At 35.9% G+C, this 7498-nt stretch overlaps 1 long non-coding RNA gene across 1 annotated transcript; it reads right to left on the reverse strand.

Annotated features, from left to right (window-relative positions):
• Positions 1 to 935: 935 nt before the first annotated feature.
• LOC140169108 (uncharacterized) lies at positions 936 to 5890 on the reverse strand. Its single transcript, XR_011861357.1, has 3 exons — positions 5605 to 5890; positions 3036 to 3171; positions 936 to 1652 (listed from the first exon to the last, which is right to left on the reverse strand). It is a non-coding gene; the product is annotated as an uncharacterized lncRNA (long non-coding RNA).
• Between the last annotated feature and the right edge of the window lie 1608 nt (positions 5891 to 7498).

A 7498-nucleotide genomic window follows, 5' to 3' on the forward strand; every position in this document is an offset into this window, starting at 1 on the left:
TGATTATTTTTACATGATGTTCATGATCACTGACGGGATTAGAAGGCGGATTAAGATTAACTAGTGTTACGGTTATTCACAGCGTCTTTTGTAATAACGGGCTCATTATATTACGGACTTCATATCGATGGAAAATTCTATAAAAATTTTGTCACTTTTGAAATGCTCTCATTTTTCATTGAAATTGGTATTGATTGGGAAAAGAAAGTGTACCAACCGTTAATGCTGTGGGTTTAGTGTCTTTTATTTTTTAAGTGTACAAATACTTTTTGTACGCAGTATAGTTCCGTACATGTATTGCGCAATTAGGTAAGAATTTAATATCACTAAATCAAGTCCTTATTATGATGATACCTAGTAGCAGACAGGCCGGGGACATGGTTGGTTGGGGAGGGGGAGTGTATTACGGGCATGGATATTTCGCCTTTTCTTGTTCTGCGACAGACGAATAAATAGGCCAAAAAGAACGGTTATCTGATACTTCAATTTCCGCGGATTGTATTACTGGATATGCGTTTTGACTGAAATAATAACACATGTCAACTAATGACATTTTTACGTTTCTAATCCTCGGAAGTGTGGCTAATACGTTATATAATTTGAGAACCCAAGTTTCCTTAAATCTGTCGTTACATGTTTGCCTGACTACAAGGTTTTCAAGCATGGGATGGTATGCCAGAGGTTGTAAACTTTCACACACATACTGTGACGAATTCGAATCTGGACAAGGAACCAGCTCTAGCGTCTTTAATTTCTTTAGATGAACTCCAATCAGATTAACCACGGATGACATCTCGAATTTTCCTCTTAGTTCAAGTGTTTCCAGATTCAGTAATTCCTGTATCATAATCTCAAATGTATCACTTGTAAATGTTACGCCTTTCAAAGCCAATACTTTTAGATGTGTCCAATGAGCAATGGATCGTAAAAGATGTGTCCAATGAGCAATGGATCGTAAAAGATTGTCAAAGTTGATATATTGACATATACTAAAACGGGTTAGTCTGAAACAGGTTAACGATGTTAGAGATCCGATTGTTGAAGACAAGTTCCTATCTGCTGTTCTCAAGTCACCGTTGAATTGACAAGAAATATTTAACTCACGTAAACATTTCATAGCTGACAACCTCTGCATCTCTGCGATTGATAGGTTGAACGAAGTAACGGTAATCTTACGCAAAACGGGACAACTTTCTAACCATGGTATAATTTGTTCAGAATGAGTCCTTTCATCATAGTCGTTTAGTTCCAATCGTAGGAGTTTTTCATAATCTTTATGATATTCTTGATTTGATGTATATAGAGCGCGATTGTTGCGTTTGTCGAGCAATCCAAGTGTGTGTATGTTAGGACAGTTGAAACGTAAATAGTTCATGATTTCATCGCTGACTACAGTTAGATAAATCTCTTGCAGACTTATACCAGCATAAAGATTCATGAACACTAACACTTCTTTTTCGTTCATTGAAAATTGCCATTCATTGCAACACTCACGGTACTGAAAAACGTCTGGGCCCTTATTTGATACAAACCGCCTATATCGTTGCCGCCGTCTTTTAGAATTGTCTACATTTCTGATGGGACCTTTGTCTCTGAAGTCGATGACAGGCCAAGCATGGTTTTTGATTATCTCATGCCATCTCTTGCTAACCCTGTAAAATAAATAATTAAAAAAAAAAAAGTTCTTATAGTCAATATATGTTGTAAACGCTTCGCATGGCAGGGGTTCCTAGATGTCATCTGTCAAGCCGTGGACGACAGTGGCCGCATTGGTGCGGACCACGCTTTCTACAGGGTGTCCCCCCCCCAAAAAAAAGTCAGGCGGTATAGGTCACGCGACACGTGACGTTCGAGCCTGGCGAAAATATAAGGCTAACAGCCCCATTCAAAATAGACGGTTAGCAGTTATAACTTGAAAAACAACATACTTACCCGTGTGGTACATTGTCGTACCCCAACGGTTTTAGAGTAAGTTTTGACACCACATAACAAATTTAGAATTGTTTGTGAAAATTTCATGATTATGTGTTAATCCAATGGCAACGTCAAAAATGGCGATATCGCATCCGCCACCACCTAAAAAGAGAGAACCCTCGTCATTTCGCCCTCTTTTTCTCCTATTTTTGAAAAGTTGATCAAATATATTTTGTTATGTCAACAAACCTTTAATCGTTTAGCTTTAACCTTTAATCGTATAAAGCAAAACAATTATTTTGCGTAGTGGACACTGGCGCAGCTACGTCTATGACACAATATTCTTAGTCAGTGGGAGTGGTCTAGTTCGTAGACACATTTCTGATTGGACAATCGCATGATTTCGGGTGCCGTCTATCAGGCCGTAGACGACCCCACGTCATCATGCGTCTTGATAATGCGTAACACGCGTGTAGGGGTGCGCGTATATATCGCGCTGGATGCGTAGACTAGTGCGGAATACGCGAACGTACTAGCAGTACGCGCAACAGAATAAGTTGTAAACAAGTTTCGTTCATTTTATAATGAGGGGAGTTTTTATGACGGTAACTTAGTTTTTGCTTAAAAATTGTTTACAGTTATTAAAATAATATTTAACTGACTAAGAATGAGAATAAACGATATGAATTTTTATTTTGCCTATCCTATACCTATGATAGACGACAGGCAGGTCCAATATTTTTATCGTAGTGGATACCGCTGCGCCGGCATCTTAATACTGTACCTGCCTGTCGTCTATCACACGGTAGAGGATAGGCAAAATAAAAATTCCTATCGTTTATTCTCTAAATCAATTAAATATTATTTAAATAACTAAATATCCTATTGGTTGGGCCTGCCTATGACACCGTACAGAATGGTGAAATGCAATTCGCATCGAACATTTCCTAATTTGAGTACCTCATTCTAATCACTTGAAAGATGTCAAATATTTCTAGGTTCCAAAAATTATTAGTGAAAATGTGCATGATTTGCATTTTTGTTATGCACTTTAAATTATTAATATCAATTAAGAAATCTTAATAAATATAACGCATGCTTTTAATTCATTAGTATCTTACCTCATTGCCATTAGTTTGTCGTATAGAGACAAGTAGTTGAATATTACCAATAATGTATCGATATTGAGTATATAAATCGATCCTTCGTCGAGTATGTCGATAGACGATCTGTTTTTTAATAATGTAGCACCCATTTCTGCAATATAAGAACATATAAGAATTAGTACAAAAATGGTTCAAGCTTGCATCAGCTTCGTAATCAAACTATTCAAAAATCTGTTTTTGACTATTACAATGTAAATATGAGCAAGGTCACAATACAACGTTTTTGTCCAGGCAATATCTGTGGTCCAGGGACCCTACCAGGATGTGTGCATTACTATATCATAATAGACTAGTTATATTTGACCATACAATCTAGGAATATTTATGGATGAAAACTAAGGAAAATGCTATAGATGAAATAATTTTAATCAAATATATGAATTTTGTTTGTCAACGATGAAAATCCGTTAACATATAAAGTTTTTTAGGACCTATAATATTTGACATGACATTAAACTCTACTTGTGCACAATCGCAGAAGTATAGTCCTAGCAATCAAGACATTCAGTAAATAGATGATTGAGTAATCAGTGTTTTTGATTACAATGTGCTTGTAACTAACAGTTAAATATACATTGTGAATAAATATATTTTAAGTAAAATGTCATACTCTTAAGGGATTGTTTTTCAGTTTTAGCTATTTGATTAAAAAACTGTAGTGTACTAAATATTAGTAAATGGTTTTAAAAAAAACAGAACAAGGCAAACATGATGGGTGTCGGGTGACTCAGGTCAAGATCATCCGAGGTGAATTGAGTATAGATTGTCAGATTGTCGATCACAATTCACAATTGATGAAGATCATCCGAGGTCGACTAAGGATATATTTTTGGATTGTCAGAATGTTCAAAGTCAAGGTCATTTGATTCAACTGAGCATTGATTATCGGACTGTCATAAAACGTAATCACATTTAAGCGTCAAACCGTCAAAGTGATAGCAAGGTTAAGGTTAATATGTTCACCCTTGTGCACCAAACATTCTTACGGTCGTCTGAATATAGATTGTAGGATTGTCGTAAAACTAAGAGGACGTGATTTCCATTGAGCACTTTGTTACAAGTATAAATTAAATTTAGATCATATAGTTTTTCACATGAAAATCTTTGAGTATTTCCTTGTATGTCATTGGTGGTATTTACCAATTATAAATACCAATATTTCCTACCAGGTTAGTTGTGCCACACACAAAAATTACTAGCATTCCAAGATTATGAAACATAAACTTCATCCATGGCATTATCTTTTTAAAGGCAGTTCTTGTTTGTAAAAAATGACTTGGGCAAAAGTAGCATGGTGGCAATATTTACTTTAAAGAGAATCTAGCAGTATACGTGCAGAGATATACGCTCAATTTATTCTAACAGGCTAAGGCATATCACTTCAATTAGTGAAAATACTGTAGGCTAAAATGGTGAAGCCCCGTGTCACTAAGAAAGACTGCGATATCGTGTTAAATCAACGACATTTCCCTAAGTCACAGGAAATTATTAAATATGACACATTCCGGGGATACATTGTGTACTGGTTGCAGAAAATTACCATGATTAATTCTATTGAAATACCGTAAACCACCGTCTACAAGCATATAGAGTGCTTCTGATGAAAGCTAAATTATTCCAGGCGCCATTATGGAGTTTGAACAAATAAATTACAGATTCAAGCATATAAAAACAAGTATTATTGTAAGACCAATCTATTGTATTGGTATATATATGCCTAATTAGTATTAGTTAAGCTTTCATAAAAAAAAACCCATATATGCTTGTAGACGGGGTTTTACGGTAGTGCTATAAAAAAATCTGGCGTGGTAAATAAGAAAACTGTGCTACCTGTCATTTGCAAAATAACGTCTAATATTTGCTTGAGTTACGGGCCTACAACATGTACATGACAAATATGACTGTACATAATACAGTAAGCCAAAAACATTAAGGTACCAGTTGTGTTCACCCCTTTATATCCTAAATAAAGATAAATATGTCAAAATTTAAACAAGCACAAGCAGTCAATACATGTACTCCTGAGCTCTGATTTAAGACCTCATTTGTTGAAATTGATTGAGAATTAAAGAAACGGTGATCTAAGGAAGAAACAAAATCAAAAGTTGCCATTTTGTTTTCTAATCAATGGAAGCACGGCGCTAGTTATCTTGTTCGAGAACGCTTTATGTGTACAAATAAAATCAAACTGGAGCAAACCGCAATTTTTAAATTTGCATCTACCTTGGGTTTTTCGATCACCGTGTCTTTATTTTCTTGAACGATTTCAGCGAACGAGGTCTTAAATTCGAACTAAAAGATGCAGCTATTGGCTGCTGAATCCAATTATGACATTTATTATGTCTTTGTTTAGGGGTGAACATAACTGGTACCTTAATTCTTTTGTTTACTGTATATATAGGCCTAAGAGGGGTTTCTCGTTAATATCCTGCATAGCCGGGCTGTCACGTTTGGGGAAACCACATTCGTGACAAATGCGCAGAAACCAGTAAGTATATTTTATTTGGCTGCAATCCCTACTTACTTGACAAGATAGATGTTTTTATTGGCCTAATATTCCAGTTCCTGAACAAGATGGCGGCAGAACGTAAAATGTTTACCTGCGTTGGTACTGGTCAGGTGATGTTAGTAGACTATGGTAAGCCCTGCAAGACATAACATCGAGTTTGACGCTTTGCCTTTAGAGTTTTATACGCGATATGTTGAATTTGGCACCCAGAATTACTTCAGTTACCACACTGTTACGTTGAAAGTTACATCGCTGCATATGGAGTATACACATTAGTTGCCTAGGATATAAAAAACCATTGCATGCCGAGATTGCATGCCGGAAGTAATACAGCCAAGCAAAGGAACTTGTAAAAGGCGACGATAGTTGACCTTTAATACTTGCACTTCCCTTCAAACAACTTAAAGGTATAATACAGTCATTTAGACTTACTTATCTTAGTAAGACGCAGTAGTGAGTAGAGGCGAGGATATAGACTTATATAATAGTTGAACTTCCCTTCAAACAACTTAAAGGATAATACAGTCATTTTGACTTTACTAATCTCACCTGAACTATATGTAGTAATACACCTTTATAACTTCAACGATTAGATATGATGGCTTAATTAATGGATAAGGAGTAATGTTAGTGACCGAAAGATCACGGGTTCGAGTACCACCCTTGATCTGTTTTTTTCTTTAACATTCACAGAATATAGGAACATTGTGGACGTTGTTTTTAAGTCTGTTCCGACCTTCGTTTTTTTTTACTGAATTTTTTTTCATTTTTCTTTCAATAAATAGCTAATTAGTAGTATATAAATGTGCACATTCAAATGAGCACACATAATGTTCATTTGCGTTTCTTTTTCCTTAATTAAATCCTAATCGTAAAAAAGTAAGTCAAAATTACTGTATTGTTTAAAGGGAAGTGCAACTACTAATTGTATCCTAACCTCTACTCACTACAGCGTCTTACTAAAATTATAGTGAGTCAAAATAACGGTACTCCTTCACTTCGCCTTTCTACTCTAGTAGCAAGCATAACCATTTCGCGCCGTTTTTTGTTTTGTTTTGGGGTTTTTTTTAGACGGAATGTATAATACCTATAATACAAGGCTTCATTTTATGTCTGTCCCCAAGGAATACACTTGTTACAAGTTCCTTTACTGGGATCACAGATCCTGGCTGAGACGTATGACTTTCGGCATGCAATGTGTGTTTATCTTTGTCAACTGCCATAATTATGCTGCGCTGTAACTTTCAATGTAATAGCGTGGTCCCGGGAGCGTGGTGACTGAAGTAATTCTGGAACATAGCGTGCCAAACTCAACATAACGCATGTTAAACTTGACCTTGACGTGAAACTCGGTATCATAAATATAGGTATATAGTTGTGTCTTGCATGGCTTGCCATAATATACTAACATCACCTGACCAGTACCAACACAGATAACCGTTCTACTTTCTGCTGTCATCTTGTTCAGGAAATAGAATACTACTAGGCCAATCAAACATCTATCCTGTCGAGTAAATATTGATTATAGCCAACCACTGCTCAAAATACACTTGTTGATTTTTGGACATGTAGCTCCAACGCAAACACAACAATGTTTTTAAATCGTTATAAACAGGTTATGAACGTATTTTGGTGTTGGTCCAAACGCTTTAACAAAAAAAAGGTGTTGGGTTGTTTAAAGGTCATGAACACATTTTTAAAACGTTTTATATCAAAAACCACTCATTAGGAAATGAATTTGGAGAAAACCTTCTGACAATAAAATACTATGCTGAGCCACCAGCCTGGGTGGCTCACGCTCCAGTAATTTCAGATGATTGAGCTCAGTAATACATCAAAGAATGTCTTCCAATTCATGAAAACAAATCGATAATCAGCTTATCGGATTAAAAGCTTAGAGCTGCTCAGC

This window comes from Amphiura filiformis, chromosome 14 (genome assembly GCF_039555335.1).
Source record: "Amphiura filiformis chromosome 14, Afil_fr2py, whole genome shotgun sequence".
NCBI classification, from domain to species: Eukaryota; Metazoa; Echinodermata; class Ophiuroidea; order Amphilepidida; family Amphiuridae; genus Amphiura; species Amphiura filiformis.